A 24971-nucleotide genomic window follows, 5' to 3' on the forward strand; every position below is an offset into this window, starting at 1 on the left:
ACAAGGCTTGTGAAGAAGTGGTAACTCTGAGAGAGTAGGGTCGTGTTTAAGCCAAGTATCAATGTGGAAGGCCAGGCACAGTGTCTCAAGCCTGTAATCCCAGTGCTTTGGAAGGCTGAGGCAGGAAGATCACTTGAGGCCAGGAGTTTGAGACCAGTGTGGGCAACACAGTACTATTCTGCCTCCAAAAAAATAATAATAATAATTAAATTTTAAAATAAACATAGTTTATTATATATTATGGTTCATGTGATTCATGATATATTATTAATTTATGACAGAAATCATATTTTTATCATTCTAACAACATAACAGGATATTTTTAAAGGAAAAATCATTGACATAAAACTATAATCCTTTGACTCCCAACAAATTTTATCTTCTTTTTGTTTATACATATTTTAGAGGGTTCTAATCTTAGTGTATATATAATTTTTGCTTCACTTTTTAAAAGCCTATTATCATATCAAAAGCATTTTCCCATAGTATTACAGTCTTACTAATTAAAATTTAATGGCTCCATAATATTCCTTTGAGTTGGTGTCCCATGTATTAGTTTTGTTGGATAGTTAGGTTATTTCTGCTTTTTATTAGTAATAGTAAAGAAGTAACCCCAAAATGGATAATTTCTTGTTCTAGTTAAGATGCTGAAATGGACTCCATTAATTCTGTCTCTCCCAGTGAATGTAAGTCAAAAATTTCCATACAGGATGTATGGAGAAACTATCTGAGAATTCTGAAAAGTAAATGGTAGCCAGTGAATTGTGAAAGGAAACCAAATCTTGAAGTATAACCAATCCATCAGTGAATTTTCTATATTATTTTCCTTCTGTACCTCATATCCTGACTCACAGGCAGTGTGAAGTTCAAAACTGCAAAACAGATATTGACAGAAAGAACTCCAAGGGAAGCCCAACCATTTTAGTCCAAGGACCAAGAATGAAAATACCTATAAAGACAAAGTGGAGAAAATTCCCTGTTGTTTTTATTTTTCTTTCTTTCTGAGACCATCCTCCAGGCAAGCCCAGCCTCTAAGATGCAAAGTTGTGGTAGTGGCAACAGTAATGGTAGCTAAGCAGGAAACAAATTCTCAGGGTTGGTAATCATTCGATTTAAGCAAAAGAATTTTGGTCTGAAGAATGTGGGAAGAAATTCTATTGCCTTTTCTCTTACTCTTATCTTCTCAAGCCTTAGCTTAGAGGCAGATCTAGTTGCAGAAATCAAATAACATACTGGGAAGACTTTAAAAGCACTGGCTTTTTAAATCTAGAAAACCAGGAAGGGGAGTCCCTGAAATCTGGAAAGTTTCAGAGTAACCACAAAGAGGAGGGAGCTTAAAAAAGGGATGCCATGAGGTTGTTTATGAATTTGTAACATTACTACCAAGCTGTACATGTGTGGATTCAACCTGAAAAAGTACATGCAAGACGTTGAAAACTGAATTACAGAGTAGAGTACTGCCTGGGTTCCAGACTGGCCTCTGAGCAGTGTGTACATGGAACAGATTTAAATGATACTGAAAAGGCTTTGAAAATTGAACTGACATTGGAATCACAGCCCACATAAGATGAGAAGCAACTTGGGCACTGAAGTTTGCAAAACAAAGAAAAACTTATTAACATTCTCAATAGAATTAGAACAAGACCTAGAATTTCATAACATAATACTTTAAATATCCAGTCTACAATTAAAAAATTACAGCCGGGCGCGGTGGCTCACGCCAGTAATCCTAGCTCTTTGGGAGGCCGAGGCTGGCAGATCGCTCAAGGTCAGAAGTTTGAGACCAGCCTGAGCAAGAACGAGACCCGTCTCTACTACAAATGGAAAGAAATTAATTGGCCAACTGAAATATATAGAGAGGGAAAAAATTAGCCAGGCATGGTGGCGCATGCCTGTAGTCCCAGCTACTGGGGAGGCTGAGGCAGAAGGATCGCTTGAGTACAGGAGTTTGAGGTTGCTGTGAGCTAGGCTGACACCATGGCACTCTAGCCTGGGCAACAGAGTGAGAATCTGCCTGAAAAAAAAAAAAAAGAAAAGAAAAAAGAAAATATTACTCAGCATATAAAGAACTAGGAAAATCTCAAGCACTTGAATATGAGAAAAAAGATCAAAATATGCCCTATATTTTAAAATAGAAAAACATTTAAAATAGCTCTTGTAACCAAGCAATAGAAAAGAACACTCTGGAATTAAATGGAAAGATAGAAAGCCTTAGCAGAGAAATAGAAGCTATTAAAAAATGGAATGGAACTTTCAGACCTAAAAAATACAACTAAAATGAAACATTCACTGAAAGCACTGAAAGCACTCAATATCAGATTAGAAATAACAGAGAAAAGAGTTAGTGAGCCTGAAGATGGAGCAATATAAATCATGCAATCTGAAGAAACAAGAGAGAAAAGAAAAATGAGCAGAGGCTCAGGTGATGTGGGACAATACCAAAAGGTCTAATATTCATGTCATCAGAGTTCCAGAAGCAGAAGAAGAAAAGTAATGTGAAAACAAAAATGTTTGAAGGAATAATAGCTGAAAACTTCCCAAAATTGGTGAAAAATATATCCAAGGAGCTCACCCAAATCACAAATGGATAAACTGAAAGAAATCCATATCTAAATATATCATAACCAAACTGCTAGATATATCATAATTCAATCCAAAGGTAAAACAAAGAAATCTTGAAAGCAGTCAGAGAAAACTGATGGTGATGAAATAACTGTCAGCCTAGGATTCTATATATAGTGAAAATAATCTTTAGGAATTAAGCTGAAATAAAGACATTCTCAGATGAATGAAAAATAAAAGAATTTATCACCAGCAGACTAGATCTGAAAGAAATGATAAAAGAAGTTCTTCAAATAGAAAGTAAACAATTCCAGTAGTAATGTGGAACATCAGGGATGTAGGAAAATCAGTAAAAAGATAAATATCTTTGTAAATATTTTTTTTAAAAAAATATCTTAAGTTCTTTAAAATATGTACTTTTTTGTCTTTTTGATAAAGGCCATTTTAATGGGTGAGATGATATCTCATTGTGGCTTTGATTTTCATTTATCTGATGATTAGTGATGTACAGCATTTTTTTATATACCTCCTGGCCCTTTGTATGTTGTCTTTGCAGAAACATCTATTCAGATCTTTTGCCCATTTTTAATCCATGATTTGAGTTTTTTTCCTATGGGTGCTATTGAGTTGTTTGAGTCCCTTATATATTCCAGTTATTAATCCTTCATTGAATGAATAGTTTGCAAATATTTTCTTCTATTCTGTAGGTTGTCTCTCCACTTTGTTGATTGTTTTCTTTGCTGTGCATAAGCTTTTTAGCTTAATGTAATCCCATTTGTCTATTTTGGGTTTTGTTGTCTGTGCTTTTTAGGTCGTACCCCAAAAATCTTTTCTCAGACCAGTGTCCTAAGTGTCTGCCCAGTGCTCTCTTCTAGTAGTTTCATAGTTTGAGGTCTTAGATTTAAGTCTTTAACCCATTTTTATTTGATTTTTTTTTTTTTTTGAGACAGAGTCTCGCTTTGTTGCCTAGGCTAGAGTGAGTGCCATGGCGTCAGCCTAGCTCACAGCAACCTCAATCTCCTGGCTCAAGCAATCCTTCTGCCTCAGCCTCCCGAGTAGCTGGGACTACAGGCATGTGCCACCATGCCCAGCTAATTTTTTATATATATATATTAGTTGGCCAATTAATTTCTTTCTATTTTTATAGTAGAGACGGGGTCTCGCTCTTGTTCAGGCTGGTTTCGAACTCCTGACCTCAAGCAATCCGCCCGCCTCGGCCTCCCAGAGAGCTAGGATTACAGGCGTGAGCCACTACGCCCGGCCTTTTATTTGATTTTTGGATACGGTGAGGTGGGGTTCTAGTTCCTCTCTTCTCCATATGGTTATCCGGTTTTCTAAGCATCATTTATTGAAGAGACTATCCCTCCCTCGATGTATGCTCTTGATGCCTTTGTCAAAAATGTGTTGGCTTTAAATTTATGGATTTATTCCTGAGTTTTCTATTCTGTTCCACTGGTCTGGGTATCTGTTTTTATGCCAGTACCATAATGTTTTGTTTACTATGGCTTTGTAGTATATTTTGAAGTCAGGTAGTGAGATACCACCAGCTTTGTTCATTTTGCTAAGGATTGCTTTGTAACTTTGGGGCCTTTTGTTGTTCCATACAATACTTAGGATTACTTGTTCTATTTCTGTGAAGAATTTCATTGGTATTTTGGTAGGGATTACACTGAATCTGTAAATCACATTGGGTAATAAGTATGGCCATTTTAAAAATATTAATTTTTCCAATCCATGAACATGGGATACCTTTCTATTTGTTTCTGTCCTCTTCAACTTATTTCATGAGTGTTTTATAATTTTCCTTGTAGAGATTTTTCACTTCTTTGGTTAAAGTTATTTTATGTATTGTTTATTTTTATAGCTATTGTAAATAGGGTGGCATCTGTTATTTCTTCTTTAGCAATCCTACTGCTAGGTATATATCCAAAAGAAAGGAAATCAATATATTGAAGATATCTGCACTCCTATGTTTATTGCAGCACTAGTCACAATAGCCAAGATGTGAAATCAACCTAAATGTCTATCAACAGATGAATAAAGAAAATGTGGTGTGTGTGTATACACACACACACACAATGGAGTATTACTCAGCCATACTAAAGAATGAAATCCTGTCATTTGCAGCAACATGGATGGAACTGGAAGTCATTATGTTAAATGAAATAAACCAGGCACAGGAAGACAAATATCACATGTTCTCACTCATACATGGGAGCTAAAAAAAAAAGTAGATGTCATGGAGATAGAGTAAATTGGCTGTTATGAGAGTCTAGGAAGGGTAGGGGGAGCTAGAGACAAAGAGAGGTTGATTAATGGGTGCAAGAATATAGTTAGATGGGAGGGATAAGATCTAGTATTCCATAGTTCAGCAGGGTGACTATAGTTAAAAATAATGTATTCTCTATTTCAAAATGGCTACAAAAAAGAATAAGAATGCTCCCAGCATAAGCAAAGATGAACTTTTGAGGTAATGGATACCCCAATTCACCTGATTAGATGATGATACCTTATATTTATGTATCAAAATATCACATATATCCCCAATATATGTACAACTATTATGTATCAATAAAAATACGTATGATGAGTGGAAACAAAAGATAACATTATAGGTTGAAGCTTTCAATGTATATAGATGCTGTATATGTGATATCTAAAACATAAAGAAGAAGAGTAAAGGGACCTATATGGTGATGAGGTATTTACACTGTACTTGAAGTGGTAAAATATAAATTTTGAGTAAACTGGAAAAGTTAAGTATATATTTTGCCCTCTAATGTGTAAGTAAATAAATAACTATAGCACATCCATACATGGAAGACTGCTTTGTAATTTTTAAAATGTGAATTATGCATATATACAACTTCAGTAAACCCCAAAGGCATTATGCTAAGTAAAAAAGCCAGTTTCAAAAGGTTACATACTATATTATCCATTTATATAACATTCTTGAAATTAAAAAAAACACACACATGAAAATGGAGAACAGTTTAGTAGTTCCCTCATGGTGGGGGTGAGGAAAGGACTAGATGTTGCTGTAAAGGGATAACACAAAGGAGATCTTTGTGGTGATGGACTGTAGATTGCAATGATGTTTATACATATCTACACATGTGATAAGATAACATAGAACTATATAATACATTCTACCAATATCAAATTCTTGGTTTTGATATTATACTATAATTACTAATATATAAGATGTAAACATTTGAGGGAACTGGATGGAAAGTACAGTCTTTTTTGAAGAAACCATAGCTTTAACCACTTTGGTCTGGCGCTCACAGGCCACGAAACCTTGCCCACAGCCGGCACTCACAGTCCGCACAGTAATGTGTGCTGTGCATTGACGACAGATCCGTTTTGCTCTTGTGTGGTGAGGACAGCTTTAAAGCACTGAAAGCTTGTTTTACTTTACAGGCAGCTTTACTTGTCATGTAAATCAGAATAGGTAACATATACATATATGTTTTCATTACGTTATTTTTAAATGTTCACAATTTTATTTTGATAAATGAAAATTTAGAAAAGTCATATCATGGCTGTCGGCTAAAGTCGCTGTGCGGGTTCATCTGTGGCTATCGACTGTAGTCGACGCTTGTACCAAAGTGATTAAAAGTGAATGTCCCTCATAGTTTCACCACCTTGAGGTAACTATTGTTAATGGTAAAGTATATTTCTCTAGATCAGAAGTCAAGAAACTTTTTCTATAAAGAATCAGATAGTAAATATTTTAAGCTTTATGTGCCATAGCACAAAAGCTGCCAGAGACAATTCATAAACAAATGGTCATGGTTGTGTTCTAATACTTTAATTACAAAAACAGGTGATGGAGCCGAATTTGGCCCATGGTCTGTTATTAATGAGCTCTTGATTTTTATATATATGTATATGCATGTATGTAATATTTTATATATTTTAGATTTTATACATTATATATATGCTTATGTGCTATATTGTATATTTTACAATTGTATGATTTTATGCAATGTTTTACAAGTTACTCTTAGCACATAACAATATGCCTTGGACATTGTTTCTTGTCAACATATATAGATTAATGTCATTCCATTTCAATGACTGCAGAGTATGTCATTGTGGAGACATATATTAATAGTTAATCATCCCCTATTAATATGTATTTGTGAGAATTCCAATTTTTTCAGAAATAGTAATATAATGAATGTTACATTAAACACCGCAATGTATATGTTTCTACACTTTTACCAGGTTTCTGTAGAGGTTAAATGCTTTTCACTTACACATTTTTTAAAGTAATAAAATATTTTAAAGTGAATGTTATAGCTTTTTGGCTTTAATTGCACTTTTCTGTTTATTCTTTTTGTTTTCAGGCTGGTTGTCTTATTTGCCAATATTGCTTTATACTTTCATAGGACTCTTCACAGTTTACAAAGTACTTGTAAAAATAAAATCTCATTTGAGCTTTATAGGAACATTAATCATCAAATAAAATGAAATTGTCATTCATTATCATCTCATTTTTGAGCTGAGAAAAATGATGCGCAGAAAAATTAACTGACTTGTCTGAGTTTGCACAGCAAGTTAGTGTCCAAGCCTCTTGATTCCTCTCTGGGTCACATTTCTCTCACATGGACTGGCTCTCATTTAAGTCTTAGTATGTTTGCAACCTACATAACAATATGGATAAGACTTTTAAAAATAAACAGAAAAAAGAATTTGACAAGCGAAAGAGAAATAACCAGTCATTAAATATTAAATATATGAAGAGATGTTCAACTTATATATTTAATTTCAGATTCAAGCAGCAATGAGATTTGTCACTATCAGATGTACATATTAAAGAATGTGAAACATCTAACATTGGCAAGAGTGTGCAATATCTAGTATTCCCACTGAATGATGGTTGGAGTGTAAACTGGACAATATGCTAGTTTCTACCATAATTTGAAATGCGCATACTTTTTGACACAACAATTGTATAGGAATTTATCCTATAGAAAAGATACACACACATGCACACATACACACACACAGCAGGCAGAGACACAGAGTAATCTCCAATTGTGGAAGTGTTTGGCATTGTGAAAACTTGGAAACAATGTACATGTCAATCAATAAGGGACTGATTCAATTGAATACTATGCCATTATTAAAAGTAATGAAGCCAATCTATATGTACTCAAATGGAAATGTATTTGAGATCCATTAAGTGAATAAAGAAAGCAACAAAAAGTTATAATGGCATAATCTCATTTTGTAAAAATAAAATGCTATCTATGCAAATATATAAGCATATACATATTCATACATATTAGCAATAAAACAAGTCTGAAAAAAATATTCCAAACTGCTAATGGATTATATGTAGGGAATGGAATTGAGGGTTTGGTTCCTTCTTTATTTATATATTTGTAACAGAACTGAATCCTTGAGCTCTAGAATCCAAAAGTTTGCTAAAGACCATGCAAAGTGACTCCTAGACTTTAGTGATTCCTCACAAACACTGGGAACACACATCTTCAGTGACGGACAACAGATAGTGGAGTAATCAAACAATTTCCCCAAGTTAAGGAGAAGAAGGATATTTATACAATTGGAAAACAAAAGCAAACCAACTCCCCCCATGAAGGCACTTTAAGTAACAAATACTGTGAAATGCCATAAACATTCAGCATTAACATGATATGATCAATAAAAATATCAATAAACATTTGAGTAGCACTTGGTATACACATACATCATTGCATTCAGTTTTCCAAGAACTCTGTCAAGAAAGTAGGACAGCTATTTTTATCCACATTATGCATGTGAGATAATTGAAACTCCAAGTGGGGAAGTGACCTTTCCCAATGTCACACAGCTGGTTAAGTGGCAGAATAAGAACTAGAATTCATGACTCTGGACAATCAAAGCCCATGCTCTCTTTTCTATTCCCTTCTAGGTTAATGAAACCACTTGGTCATTGGGAGTTATGTCTTCCTTCAAGGAATGAAGGGAGGCCCATGAGGAGAGTTGGAGAGAAAGAAGGACAGGACTTTTGGTCTATATTTTTTAAATAATCACCTTAATCGGCCCTCCAAGTCTTTAATCCCAATTCAGAACTATCCAGTGTCAGATACACTGGACTAGGAAAGAAGAAAGTTTAGTTCTACTCATTCTAACTCTCTGAGTGGCCTAGGCTAAGTCTCTTTTCACGTGTAAGACTATTTTCTATGCAACTTAGTTTTTCTGGTGAGATATTCAGAGCCTCTGGAATTCGATTCAATCTAAACATAGAAGAGTAGACTAAATCCTTCTGAGTTCTGTTCCAGGTTTGACTGCCTATACTTCTATGAAATTTGCTGCCTAACAATAATAACTAATAACTACTTGGTTACTCTGCCCTAGGCACTGTACTCAGCACTTTACATGTATCACCTTATTTCACACCCACAACAAATTTATAAAGTAGTCGCTATTATGATCATTAGGCTCATGAGGAGACAGATATATGGAAATCAACTGACTTGCTCAAGCTTACATAGTTAAGAAGTAAGAGACAGGTTTTGAACCCAGATAGTTTTACTTCTGAGGCCACACTTTGAACCACTGAGGCCACTAAAAGGGCCATATTTTCTGATCCAGTCATTCGCCAGCAAAATCACAGGAGATATCTTGATCAGACAGGACAATCTGGTCCCACTAAATAATCTTTATTTTTAATGTCTGAGGGACATTTTCTGGACTTTTCCTTCAAAACAAAAATCTGTTCATCCATTTTTCCTGGGATTAATGTCTTTGTAAATTCCCATGAGTTCATAAAGAAATTACTCCAGAAGCACAAATATATTTTCTGTAAATTGAGATGGGAACTACATTCTGTGTCCAGAGCCCACCATTAGCAGCATTGAAGTAGGAAAGTTTTGACAGTGGTCTTGCTCTATCTATTGGTGGGGGGCTGATCGTGATCCTAAAAGACAAAATCCCAAACACCATCATCCCAAATGTTAAAATCCCCAAAATGTAATTCTAGAAAAAATAATTTTTAAAATCTTTAAAAGATATTTATTTACATTTTTAAAGGGAATTCTTTTGAGAAACATATAAAAACATGACAGATCACTTTATGAGTCACTTTGTACAATGAAATAAACAATAATAATATTTTTTAAGTGTAAAAACTCGGGTATACTAATGACACATGGGTATAACAGCTATGAGCAAATCATATTCATAAAGAAATAGACAAAAAAGGAATTGTATAAACTCATATCACCATGGTTGATAATTGTGCACCAAGCCTTATATTAATAACTGCACCCATCTGAAATACCATGACACACAACCTAAATCTTTTGAAGAGTTGATCAAAAAACACGATTAATCACCAACACATGTGCAGTCACTAAAAGAGCCGAGGTCCCTAGAACTTTTATCGTAAACAATTGCAGATGTTCAAAAAGAATATCTCTTCATATTGAGGAAGTTTTGACATTTTTACATGCATTAACAATGCTTACACACAAAGTCACCATTGTAATAATGTCCTTTTGTGAAGTCAATTTTGCAAAAACATGCAAAAAACTGATTAGAACTCTCTAAAACTCTGCACACAATTTGTTCCTCTAGTATTGAAAATGATGCAAAGATGAAATACAGAGACTAGCAAATTGTAAAATATAAAATAGTGCCGACAATTTTAAATAGTGAGAAAAAAGGAAAAGAATAGAAAAAACAAAAAAGATTGAAAAGTAAATTAGACACATGAAAAAAGTGTATTACAGGGATAGATTATGGGCAATTGCACAGAGATAGTCCAGAGATAGTCCATAAGAGCTGGACGACTTTCACAATCATTAACTATATTTTGAAGTTTTTTTTTTCTTTTTGCTTTTTTTTTTATTTCGGCATAAACCAGAAACCTGGTTTGCTGATTGTAGAATTTTTGACCACCAATTTTTTTTCTTTTATCACTTTAAATATACTACCTCTTTCTCTCCTTGTCTGTAAGATTTATGCTGAGTAATTTACTGTTTTCTTATAGAAAGACACTTATGTGTGACTTGACACTTTTCTCTTTCTGTTTTTTTTTTTTTTTGGCATATTATGGGGGTACAGATTTTAAGGTTTCAATAAATGCCCATTTCCCCCCCTCCCCCCAAAAGTCTGAGTCTCCATCATGACCATCCCCCAGATGGTGCACATCTCACTCACTATGTATGTATATACCCGCCCCCCTCCCCCCTCCCACCTGCCCAATACCCTATTACTGTAGCACCTATGTGTCCACTTAGGTGCTACTCAGTTAATACCAGTTTGCTGGAGAATATTTCTGGTGCTTGTTTTTCCATTCTTGGGATACTTCACTTAGTAGTATGGGTTCCAGCTCTAACCAGGAAAATACAAGATGTGCTATATCACCATTGTTTCTAAGAGCTGAATAGTACTCCATGGTGTACATATACCACATTTTATTAATCCATTCTTGGATTGATGGGCACTTGGGCTGTTTCCACAGCCTTGCAATTATGAATTGTGCTGCTATAAACATTCGAGTGCAGGTGTCTTTTTTGTAGAGTGTCACTGGATCATTTGGGTAGATGCCCAGCAATGGGATTGCTGGATGAAATGGTAGATTCACTTGTATCGCTTTAAGGTATCTCCATATTGCTTTCCACAGAGGTTGAACTAGTTTGCAGTCCCACCAGCAGTGTAGGAGTGTTCCTCTCTCTCCGCAACCACGCCAGCATTTATTGTTTGGAGATTTTTTGATAAAGGCCATTCTCACTGGGGTTAAGTGATATCTCATTGTGGTTTTGATTTGCATTTCCCTGATGATTAGAGATGTTGAGCATTTTTTCATATGTTTGTTGGCCATTCTTCTGTCTTCTTTAGAAAAATTTCTGTTCAAGTCCTTTGCCCACATTTTAATGGGGTTGTTTGATTTTTTCTTCCTAATTTTCGAGAGTTCTAAGTATATTCTAGTTATCAGTCCCTTATCAGATGCATAGGATGCAAAAATTTTCTCCCATTCTGAAGGTTGTCTGTTTACTTTCATGACTATTTCTTTGGCTGTGCAGAAGCTTTGTAGTTTGATCATGTCCCATTTATTTATTTTTGTTGCTGCTGTCATTGCCTTTGGGGACTTCTTCATAAACTCTTTGCCCAGGCCGATGTCTAGGAGAGTGTTTCCAACTTTTTCCTCTAGAGTTCTAATAGTTTCATACCTTAGGTTTAAGTCTGTTATCCAGCGTGAGTTGGTTTTTGTGATAGGTGAAAGGTGTGGGTCCTGTTTTAGCCTTCTATAGGTGGCTATCCAGTTTTCCCAGCACCATTTATTGAAAAGGGATTCTTTTCCCCAGCGTATGTTTTTGTCTGCTTTGTCAATGATGAGATGGCTATATGAGGATGGTTTTATATCAGGATTCTCACATCTGTTCCACTGGTCAATATTCCTATTTTTGTGCCAATACCATATTGTTTTAATTACTACAGCTTTGTAGTATAGTTTGATATCTGGCATATTAATGCCTCCCATTTTGTTTTTGTTGCCTAGAATTGCTCTTGATATTAGGGGTCTACTTTGGTTCCATACGAAGCGTAAAATTATTTTTTCTATATCTGTGAAGAATGCTGATGGGATTTTAATAGGTATTGCATTGAATCTGTAGATCAGTTTGGGTACTATAGACATTTTGATGATATTGAGTCTGCCGATCCACGAGCATGGTATGGATTTCCATGTGTTTACATCCTCTGCTATTTCCTTCCTCAGTGTTTCATAGTTCTCCCTGTAGAGGTCTTTTACGCCCGTGGTTAAGTATATTCCTAGGTACTTTAATTTCTTTGTTGCTATTGTGAAGGGAATTGAGTCTTTGATTTGGTTCTCAATTAGATTGTGTTGGCGTATATGAATGCCTCTGATTTCTGTGTATTGATTTTGTATCCTGAGACTTTACTAAATTCATTGATCAGTTCCAGGAGTTTCTTGGTTTAATCTTTGGGGTTTTCTAGATACAATATCATATCATCAGCAAACAGTGAAAGTTTAATCCCTTCTGCCCCTATTTGGATACCTTTGATTCCATTTTCCTGTCTGATTGCTGTAACCAAGACTTCCAGCACTATGTTGATCAGAAGTGGAGATAGTGGGCAGCCTTGTCTGGTTCCAGTTCTAAGTGGGAATGATTTCAATTTTTCCCCATTCAGTATGATGTTGGCTATGGGTCTGTCATATATGGCTTGTATCATTTTTAGGTATGTCCCTTCTATGCCTATTTTCTTAAGTGTTCATATCATGAAAGGGTATTGAATTTTGTCAAAAGCTTTTTCTGCATCTATTGAAAGAATCATGTGGTCTTTGTTTTTGCTTCTGTTTATGTGGTGAATTGCATTTATAGATTTACGTATGTTGAACCATCCCTGCATCCCTGGGATGAAGCCCACTTGGTCGTGGTGGATTATTTTTTTGATAAGTGTCGGGATTCGGTTAACTAAGATTTTGTTGAAAATATTTGCATCTATATTCATTAGGGATATTGGTCTGTAGTTTTCTTTTTTTGTTGCATCCTTTCCTGGTTTTGGTATCAGAGTGATATTCGCTTCATAAAAGGTGTCAGGGAGGTTTCCCTTCTTCTCGATGTTGTGAAATAGTTTCTGCAAGATAGGTACTAGTTCTTCTTTGTAAGTGTGGTAAAATACGGGTGTGAAGCCATCTGGACCGGGACTTTTCTATTTAGGGAGATTTTAATTGCTGTTTCTATTTCAACTGTTGAGATTGGTCTGTTCAGGGAATCTATTTCTTCCTGGTTGAGCCTAGGGAGGCTGTGTGTTTCTAGAAATTTGTCCATTTCCTCCATATTTTCCAGTTTGTGTGCATAAAGATTTTTGTAGTATTCATAAATTGTATCTTGCATCTCTTTGGGATCAGTTGTGATATCACCTTTTTTATTCCTGATGGAGCTGATTAGAGATTTCTCTTTTCTGCTTTTCGTTAGCTTAGCCAATGGTGTGTCAATTTTGTTTATTTTTTCAAAGAACCAAATTTTGTTTTATTAATCTCCTGAATAGCTTCCCTGTTTTCAATTTTGTTTAGTTCTGATTTGATCTTGTTGATTTCACTTCTTCTGCTGGGTTTGGGGTTGGTCTGTTCTTCTATTTCCAGCTCTTTGATTCGTGTCATTAGATTGTCTATTTGTTATCTTCTTGTCTTTTGGTTATAGGCATTTATGGAGATAAACTTTCCTCTCAGAACTGCTTTAGCTGTGTCCCAGAGGAGTTGATAACTTGTCTCTCCATTGTCGTTTTCTTCATAGAAGTATTTATTTCCGTCTTGATTTCTTCATTTACAAAGTAATCATTTAGTAGGAGGTTGTTTAATTTCCACGTTTTTGTGTAGAAATGTGAGTTTCTGCTAGGGTTGATTTCTAGTTTTATTCCACTGTGATCTGAGATGGTACATGGTATGATTTCTATTTTTTTAAATTTCTTGAGATTTTCTTTGTGTCCTAGGATATGGTCAATCTTAGAGAATGTCCCGTGAGCTGATGAGAAGAACGTATATTCAGTGGATTTTGGGTAGAATGTTCTGTAGATGTCTTTCAGACCCAATAGTTCTAGAGTTTTGTTTAAGTCCATTATATATTTATTAATTTTCTGTTTGGAGGATATCTCTCGTGCCATCAGTGGGGTGTTGAAATCTCCGGCGATTATGGAGTTGCTATTAATCCATTTGTTTAGCTCCAGTAAGGTTTGCTTTATGAATCTGGGTGCACCTAAGTTGGGTGCATATGTATTTAAAATTGTTATCTCTTCTTGTTGGACTGTGCCCTTCACCATTATATAATGACCCTCTTTGTCTTTTACTACTTTTGTTGGTTTAAAAACTAAATGATCTGAAATTAGAACTGCCACACTAGCCTTCTTTTGGCTTCTATTTGCTTGGAATATTGATCTCCACCCTTTTAATTTTAGTCTATATGCATCCTTGCAGGCTAGATGTGTTTCCTGAAGACAGCATATACTTGGCCTGTATTTTCTTATCCATTCAGCCAGCCTATGTCTCTTGAGTGGAGAGTTAAAGCCATTCACATTTATTGAGAGAACTGATAGGTAAGGTAGATTACTGATCATTCTGTTGTGTTGGATGTTGTTGCTATGATTTCTGTCTTGAGCCATTGTAATATCTGGCCTTTAATATCTTTGGGTTTTGGCTGTTTTTTTATTCGTGGGTTATTATTATGATGTTCCGTGCATAACGCTGTTTTAAGTACTTCTTATAGGGCTGGTCTTGCCTTGATGAATTCTCTGAGCCTTTGCTTTTCTGAGAATGTTTTTATTTCTCCTTCATATACGAAGCTTAGTTTTGCAGGGAATAATATTCTAGGCTGGGCATTGTTTTGTTTCAAAAGAGTGAGAATGGGCCCCAGTCTCTCCTTGCTTGTAAAGTCTCATTAGAGAAGTCTGATGTTATTCGAATTGGCTTTCCCTTGTATGTTACTTGCTGCTTTTGTCTTACAGCTCGTAGAAGGGCCTCTTTAGTGGATACTGTGGTCAGTCTGATGACTGCATGTCGTGACGTCTTCCTGTTTGCATTGAATCTCCCAGGGGTCCTCTGAGCTTCTTGAACTTGTATATCAAGATTTTGAGCAAGGCCTGGGAAATTTTCCTCTATTATATCTTCAAACAGCTTTCCAACCCTTGAGTGTTGTCTTCTTCCCCTTCTGGTAACCCTATGACCCTCACATTAAGTTTCTTCACATAATCCCATAGCTCTTGTAGGCTTTGCTCTTTTCTCTTGTTTCTCTGCTCTATTTCTGTGACTGATTTATTTAATTGGAGGGTGTTATCTTCAAGCTCTGAGATTCTTTCTTCTGTTTGATCTACCCTGTTCTTGAGACTTTCCACTGTATTTTGTAGTTCCTTGAATTGATGCTTCATTTCCAGGAGTTCGGTTACACTTTTCTTCATTGTGACTATTTCTTTTCCCATATCCTGAAGGCTTTTTGTGGTTTCTTTGTGTTGGTTATTGAGTTTTTGTTGCAGCTGGGTGAGTGTTCTTATGATCCACATTCAAAATTCCTCTTCTGTCATACTGGTTGCCTGATTTTGGTTGGTGTCCGTTTCTAGGGGGCTGGTGCTCCTCTTTGGGGGTGTGTTTTCCGTTTAGTTCTTCATATTTCCTGAGTTCTTTTGCTGATTTCTTCCCATGTCGATCAGTTGTTGTTTCTTTCTTTAGGTTATTGTTTGGGTATTCACACACCTTGTTTAGTTTCTGAGGCGTTAGGTGGTGTCTGTGGGTGAAAATGGACCACTCCCTGTATATTGAGTCAGTGGGTGGCGTGGAAAGGCTGTGCAAGATGCTGTCCCTGTCAGTAGGTGGCGTTTTCTTGCAGGAACAGGGTATACTGTTGATTTTGTGTCCTGTTAACAGCTCTTGTTCTGGGCGGAGCTTGGTTGGGTAAGTCTGCCCTCAGGCCGTTAGCAGGGGTCAAAGTTCTGTACTCTGCTTCCAGGGAAAGCTGTCAGGGCTGGGCTGGAATGGTCCCACTCAGCCAGAAAGTCTGTGTGTGGGGGTGGGGCTGTCTGAGACCTGCAGTCTGGAGCAGGCCTCGCTTCTTTCCACCCTCTCCAACTCCGCAGCTACTCCTGGGCCTCTGCCAGCAGGCCAGACCACAAGCCACCAGGCCTCCCCGCACTGTGATGCCAGCGGGGAGGTTCCCTGCACAGGAACGCCACCTGGGTTGGGCGCACAGCCTCCTCCTGGGAGGTGGGTTGCCCTCTAGGATGCCGATCCGCCCCTGGAGGCACACACACCTCAGTAGGCTGTTCACGTATAACGCTTCTGTGCCACGGGCAATGCTAGCCCTGGGTGCCGGGGATCTTGTCTGCAGGTCTGACCTCTGGGTCCCAGAGTTCAAACTGTATCCCCACCAGGGAGAGGATTTCCAGTCCCAATTCACCCACAGGGAGCCCAAGCTGGGTCTATGTCTCTCAGCCTCTGAGTCGGCACCATTCTCCTGGGAACACGGTGCCAGCAGCACCTGGGAGGGCGGGCAGTTAGGGAGCTCACAGTCTGAGTTCTCCTGAGTCAGGTGTAGGGTCCCAAACGGGAAGGTCCTGTTCCCTGAAGGTGCCTCCGGCTGGAGGCTGTATTGTCTCTCTGGGCAGCCGGGGGTAGGGTCTGCGGAGGGGAGGAGGAGGCAATATGGCGCCTGCCGCGTGGCTCAGGTCTGTGCACACGGAGGTGCCCGGAGGAAGTTGGGAACCTGGTGCCACGTCTGCTATAGGCTCACCATTGGCAGGTGGTGGTGGTCTCTGGGCTGGTGTCCGCAGGTCTCTCCACCGGCTGGGGAGCCCACCAGCAGTCCCAGATGCAGGGGAGGGGAAACAGCAAATCCACCTACCCTTGCCGCTAGTCTCCGGGCTGCTCTGGTGGTCTCAGCCTCCAGTTCTCCTCCGCAGCCTTCTCCCGTGGAGTTTCCTGGGGTCTCAGGTACCCCTCCTTCCGCCCCTTGTCCGCTGTATGCTCGTTTTCTTGCTTCTTTCCTCTAATTTCTGCTAGAATCTGTCTTTTCTGCAGAGACACTCTGTCTGGTGGGGTTATTCATCTGCCATCTCGCTCCGCCCCCTATTTTGAAGTTTTGCATCACAATGAATAGCTGCTTTTTTTTCTTTTAGAACATGGCTTTCCTTGGAGAATATGTTCACATTCATCTTTTACGTGGGCTTCTGTTTTTGAAATTCTATGATTCAAGATACACCAGTGTTAACATTTCCTATTAAATTTTCCCGTCTTCTGTGCCATGCGTCTATATCACTTTAAGTTCATGGAAATCCATTCCGAATGTACTCATACACAGGCAACAATTTGAGTGGAACAGCAACATCATTGCGTGAATGTGTTCTTTTCCTACCATGCACATAATTATTTACCAATCAGTCAACTGCTTTCACTGCCTTCTTCAGACAAATGAAGCTTTACTTCATTAAACCTTCCTGGAATGTCATCAGCTGGAAGGAAAGCTAATGCAGGCAAATGATGCATTCTTAAACTGAAGTTTTTGTTGTTGTCTTAATCTAGTGGCCAACCCACTCATCTGAATTTTCTGCCAAATGTATTGGGTTGAATGGATAAAACAAACTTTTTTGGTAACACCTTGAAATTCAATTTTAGAAATCTTGCTTGCACTTTATTACAAATCTGTCTTGGTTTGGGAATTCAATTGAAATCCATTTTCTTCTGCAAAATCCACCAAATCTTTAAATAAGCATTTATATTTTCCAGTCATTGATACATGAACAAGAGGATAAGTTCTAGAATTTTTGGATCCAACATGAGCATGAATTGTATATTGTTGATTTATAAAAAACAGAGGTAAAAATTTTGAAAGTGCCATCCATTAGTCAAATTGAAGCATATGCTAGTTTTTCTATGCTAGATTTAGTGATAAATATAAGAAGTCTACCTTCTTTGACAGTCAAATCCCTAATCAAGAATAGTTCACATAGATTGTGTTTTGTAACATTGGAGAAACTTCAGTATCAGTATCTTTAGTTCAGAATGTCACTAAGCTTGTTGAATTATTTTTCTTTTCTGAGGAAAGAAGTTTTTTTTTATTTCAGCATATTATGGGGGTACAAATGTTTAGGTTACGTGTGTTGCCTTTCCGCCCTCCCCTCCCCACCAGGAGTCAGAGCTCCAAGCGTGTCCATCCCCCAGATGGTGCACATCGCACTCATTATGTATGTATATACCCATCCCTCCTCCCCCCTCCCATCTGCCTGACACCCGATAAATGTTATTCCTATGTGTCCACTTAGGTGTTGATCAGTTAATACCAATTTGCTGGTGAGTACATGTGGTGCTTATTTTTCCATTCTTGGGATACTTCACTTAGTAGAAGGGGTTCTAGCTCTAACCAGGAAAATACAATACGTGTTAGATCACCATTGTTTTTTATAGCTGAATAGTACTCCATGCAGTACATATACCACATTTTATTAATCCACTATGGATTGATGGGTACTTGGCTTGTTTCCACAGCTTTGCAATTGCGAATTGTGCTGCTATAAACATTCGAGTGCAGGTGTCTTTTTTATAGAGTGTCTTTTGTTCTTTTGGGTAGATGCCCAGTAATGGGATTGCTGGATCAAATGGTAGATCTACTTGTATCACTTTAAGGTATCTCTATATTGCTTTCCACAGAGGCTGAACTAGTTTGCAGTCCCACCAGCAGTGTAGGAGCGTTCCTGTCTCTCCACATCCATGCCAACATTTATTGTTTTGGGACTTGTTAATAAAGGCCATTCTCACTGGAGATAAGTGATATCTCATTGTGGTTTTTATTTGTATTTCCCTGATGATTAGAGATGTTGAGCATTTATTCATATGTTTTTGGCTATTATTCTATCTTCTTTTGGAAAGTTTCTGTTCATGTCCTTTGCCCACTTTTTGATAGGGTTGTTTGATTTTTCTTTGCTGATTTTCCTGAGTTCTAAATAGATTCTAGTTATCAGCCCTTTATTGGATGTGTAGCCTTCAAAAATTTTCTCCCATTATGTAGCTTGTCTGTTTGCTCTCTTGACAGTTTCTTTGGCTATGCAGAAGCTTTTTAATTTGATCAAGTCTCATTTATTTACTTTTGTTGATGCTGTGATTGCCTTTGGGGTCTTCTTCATAAATTCTTTGCCTAGGCCAAGGTCTAGAAGAGCATTTCCAACTTTCTCCTCTAGAATTCTAATAGTTTCACACCTTAGGTTTAAGTCTGTTACATAGCATGAGTTGGTTTTTGTGAGAGGTGAAAGGTGTGAGTCCTGTTTCAGTCTTCTACATGTGGCTATCCAGTTTTCCCAGCACCATTTGTGGAGTAAGGATTCTTTTCCCCAGTGTATGTTTTTGTCTGCTTTGTCAAAGATTAGATGGCTATATGAGGATGGTTTTATATCTGGGTTCTCTGTTTTGTTCCACTGGTCAATGTCCCTGTGCTTGTGCCAGGGACAAGGTGTTTTAATTACTATAGCCTTGTAGTTTAGTTTGAAGCCTGGTAAATTGATGCCTCCCATTTTGTTATTATTGCCTAGGATTGCTTTTGCTATGCAGGGTCTTCTATGGTTCCATACAAAGTATAAAATTATTTTTTCTATATCTGTGAAAAATGATGATGGTATTTTAATAAGGATTGCATTGAATATGTAGATCATTTTGGGTAGTATAGACATTTTAACAATGTTGATTCAGCCGACCCATGAGCGTGGTATGGTTTTCCACTTGTTTACGTCCTCTGCTATTTCCTTCCTCAGTGTTTCATAGTTCTCCCTGTAGAGGGAACTTTTACCTCCTTAGTTAAATATATTCCTAGATACTTTATTTTCTTTGTTTCTATTTTGATGGCAATTGGGTCTTTCATTTGGTTCTCAGTTTCACTGTTATTGGCATATATGAATGCCTCTGATTTGTGTGTATTGATTTTGTAACCTGAGACTTTACTGAATTAATTTATCAATTCAAGGAGTCTCTTCGTTGAATCCTTGGGGTTTTCTAGATATAATATCATATCATCGGCAAAGAGTGAGAGTCTGATCTCTTCTGCTCCTATTTTTTTAAGGCAAGCATGGCACTACTTGTGAAGGGGCAGAAGTACACAATTGAATAATTTGGCATGGCTCAGAATTCTTGTATATTTCATATGCATTTTCACTTCTTCTGTGATCTTTGAAACGTTCCAAACATTGAGGGCAGATCTTCCCCACCTAGTCCACTGAGATTCACATGCTAATCTCTCCTGGAAACACTCTCAAAGATATTCCCAGAATAATGATTTACCAAGTTTCTAGGTATTCCTTAATCTAGTCAAGTTGACACCTAAAATTAAGTCCATAAGTCCACCCTTTGTCAACTTGGCACCCATACTCATATCCTTAAACCATGCTTAATTTCCAAGTAAAGACAATAACAAGGTAACAGTTCTACCAAACATTAAGCGACTAACATTATGCAACTATCCTGCATACAACCAAAAACACAATAATTATGATTTTAGGCATTGTGAATGTTAAGAATTTCTTTAAACTTTAGGGAGTTTGATCTTTTGGGATTTCAATATTTGGGATTATGCTGTTATGAAGTAAGTGCTCTTTTTATCCCCATTTTTCAGATGAGGAAACTGAGTTACACAGAGGTTATTTATCCAAGGTCATACAACTAGTAAGATGTGGAAGTAGGGATTTGAATCTAGGCTGTCAGGCCTGAGAATCTAGGATCTTAACCACTATGCTGTGCTGCTCACTGGGTTATAAATTCCAGGTCTGCATGATTTACCAGTGTATCTCCCTATGCTTAGCATGGTGCCAGAAACATACTTGATATTCAATAAATGTTCATTAGATGGATAAATCAATGTTTATTGAATGAATAGTGAATAAATAGTTTATATTATTATCATTCTCAAAGTCTGTCTCAAAAATCATCTGCTTTATGACGATTTCTTCGACCCCACACCTTACCCTGGCATATTTAGCAATTCCCACCTGTGCTTTCTCAAATTAACTACATATAGTCAATCAGTCTTGCTCAAGACCCTAGGAAATCTTTGAGGACAATAGATAAGTAATTTATTCTTGGATTTCGAGTGCCCATATCAAGAATGCCTAACATATAGTAGGTGCTCAATTAATGTTAATGAATAGAAAGAAGAAAGAAAGATAGACATCTAAGTAGATGATGATGACAGACAGATAATAGATATATCACCTAATGAGAATACAAAAATAAATTTAAATCTAATAAGATTAAACTTAATTAGAATAACTGTATTGTTCTATCCAGGGTTCCAAATAATTAACAACTTGAGAGGCAGGGAAATTACACTTTGCATAAGTACATGTTAAAAGGCTTTTTAGTTTAAGTCAATAATGGTAAACTCCCTCCTTTTTAATCAGCAATATGCTGTTGCCAGCAAATGCAATATGACTTTAGGCCTTTAGCAGAAACTGAGTGTCTAGAATGAGAGAGCTATGTCTTCTGCACTAATCTGCCCTTACAAATGTCATATGCTTGGTTCTGGGTCCTCCAAGAAGGAAATTGCATGGTTCATATAGTGATCATGTTTACACTTCTTCATATAAGTAGACTTATTTTTGGAAAGTGACTAATCAACCACTGCTTTGTCCTTTTTATAAGTTAGTGTTTTCCATATCCTTTACTTCTTTGTAAAGTAGCAAAAATATTAGCATTCTCCTATAGGGTTGCTAAGAAAATTAAATAAGATATTTATAAAGCACTCTTCCCAGCGCCTGGACATCTGAATCAAACATTATTAACCACTATCCTATGTAATATAGACACAATATTGTATTTAATTGTCACATCACATTAAATTGTTGCAGCACATCTATCAAGTGAATCATCTTATTGCCATTATATAGATGATAAAACTGAGGATCAGAAAGTACAAGGTCTCTCAGGTAAGCGACAGTAAGTGACACCTCTGGGATTGAAACTCAATTCCAGAGCCCATGGCCTTTCCACTAAACCACCCTGCTTCCCAGGCAGATATAAAAGTAGTCATTTAGAAGTCCATTAAGGAGAAAGGGAGAGAGAACACATGCATCTATCCTTCATCCTTTAAATGAAAATAAATTACAACACTTTCAAGAATACCTGCCTTTCCTGAGTGAACAAAATATCTGTTGAGCAACTGGGAAGTCTTTTGTATTTTGAACATATGAGTTAGACACAGGCATTCAAAGAGTATATCTTCAACAGTTGGACTGTCCCAGTTCTTTGCTCCAAGAATCACACACACACACACACACACACAATTTTCCCTTTCCTCATTTCTGATCATGTCTGATTAATGTAAACCAATCCACTCTATCTGACTTGCTATTTCTCAATAGGTCACAACTCAGGTTCTGGAAATGTAAGTCAATCAAGACCGAGGAATCCTTGAACTAAATGATTTTTCTCATTGATAAATGTGGACGTTATTCAAGTCATTGCTAATTCATACCCTTTAACAGATAATGAATCCCTACAGAGTTGATGTCAAATTCACAAGTACTAGAGACTTTATGTATGGTTCCTTCATTTATTTGTTCAATAAATATTAATAATAGCTAATACATATGGCACCTACTGTTTTCTAGGCACCATTCTATGTACTTTGCACATATTAACTAATTTATTTCTTAACAACAACCCAATGAGATGGGTACTATTATTTTAATACTTTTGAAGATAAAAAAGTTCAGGCACAGGAGAAGTTATATAACTTGTGTAAGGTCAGTCACACAGCTAGGAAATTATAGAGTTACGATTAAAATACATGTTGTCTGGCTTCAGAGACGATCTAGCTACTGTCTATCTAAACTGTCCCAATTATGTGACAAGCAGTGGGCTAGTTTGGGTATTCAGTAAACTCCAAAATAATGACTGAGTACCTACTCTCTGCATACCACTGTGCTAATCACTATGCTAAGGATAAAAGAAGCATGAGACACCATGAGACACCATCTTCAAAGGACTTACAGCCTTTTAGAAAAGGCTAAATAACATATAAAACAATATATAAAGACACTGTGTCACTAGAGATACTCAGGACAATCCTGGTAGCAAATAGTCTGTCTTGATGTCTCTGTAAACTCTTGAAATGTCTCAGAAATTTAAATATTTTATCATACAAACCATGACTCCCAAATAATATTTCAATTTTCTCTCTCACACTCAAAGTGACACAGAACTTTACTGATATATATATATATATATATATATATATACACACATATATATGCACAAATACATTGATAATCTTATTTCTACTTATTGTGGGGTAAGTTCACAAGTGACTTCTTGAATTAATCCAGGTGAGTCTTTCAATCAGAAAATACAAAGCATATTATTGCTACTTTGCCTGAATGGGCACCAGGATATGCCAAAGACTTTTATAAAATGTGGTTTTTTTTTACTTTTACAAGGCATTCTGTGTAACTCTTATATGCTACAATCTACAGTGACAGAATAGTCATAATACCCCAGTCAAATCCAGGTATGGGTGTGTGAACCTTACCATAAATCGCACCCTGCAGCTATTGAAAAATTTTGTTAGAAAAGAACTTGATTACAATATGGAATTGTCTATACAACTATACATTTATTGTGTTTTCACTTTTAATTGTTTAAAACTCAAAGACATTGATGGTATTTATAAATATTGAATATTTTGCTAAGTATTCTATATTATTGGATTTTATTTATTTATTTTAATTTCAGCATATTATGGGGGCACAAATGTTTAGGTTACATGTGTTGCCTTTCCCTCCCACCTCCCCCCCCAGAGCTTCAAGTGTGTCCATCCCCTAGATGGTGAGCATCACACACATTATGTATGTATATACTCATCCCCTGCACCCCCCTCCCATCTACCTGATGCCCAATAAATGTTATTACTATATGTGCACATAGGTGTTGATTAGTTAATACCAATTTGTTGATGAGTACATGTGGTGCTTATTTTTCCATTCTTGGTATTTTATTATCAACTATTTCAGGGGTTGGAAACCTACAGCCACTGTCTGTTTTTGTACATAAAGCTTCATTGGAACACAGCCAGGCTTGTTTATTTATGTATTATCTCTGGCTGCTTTGCATTACATTGGCAAAGCTGAGTAGTTGACATAGAAGCTAAATAGCCCACTAAGCCTAAAATATTTATTATTGAGCCCTTTACAGATAAAAATTGCCAACCTCTGGACTATTTTATTAAAAGTTTTATTAGAAGTTCAACAATAAAGAGCGTTTAAGGTAGAAGAGGCATTAAAAGTTATCAGGACACACACACACAAACATACACATATACAGGATTAATTTTTTTTACCAAAGAAATGTATTAGAAGATTCAATCCTAGAATATCAAAATTGGATAAACCTTTACAAATCTGTCCATAGATATTCACTTTTATTATTTTAAAATATTATTGTAAAAGTCTCACCTACTTTTAACACAGTTATTGAAATCAGTCTGTGTCTTTCTCTGATTTTAGGCAGTGCTCACACATACATCTTTACAGATTTATTCATGTGCATGAGTTTTATGATCTGCTTTCCTCATGTAACATGACTGCATAAAATCACAGGATGCCCATGCTGCAAGGTTTGTAGATATTCCTAATTCAACACAATCCGGCCCCACTCCAATGTTACAATGGGGACAATAAGGCTCAGAGAGGGAAAGGGATTTACTCAAAACCCAATAGTCAGTAAAAAACTGAATTGAATTCCATATTTCCACTCCTATTGTCTTAACTCTGCAAACACATTCCTATATACTGACAGATTCTTTGCATTTAGATGTTAATAGGATTCCTTGCTTAACCATTATCTTACTTTATTTAGCAAGACATTTCCAGATGAGAAACAAAACCCAGAAAGGCAAGGTATTCTGCTC

This window comes from Microcebus murinus, chromosome X (assembly GCF_040939455.1).
Source record: "Microcebus murinus isolate Inina chromosome X, M.murinus_Inina_mat1.0, whole genome shotgun sequence".
NCBI classification, from domain to species: Eukaryota; Metazoa; Chordata; class Mammalia; order Primates; family Cheirogaleidae; genus Microcebus; species Microcebus murinus.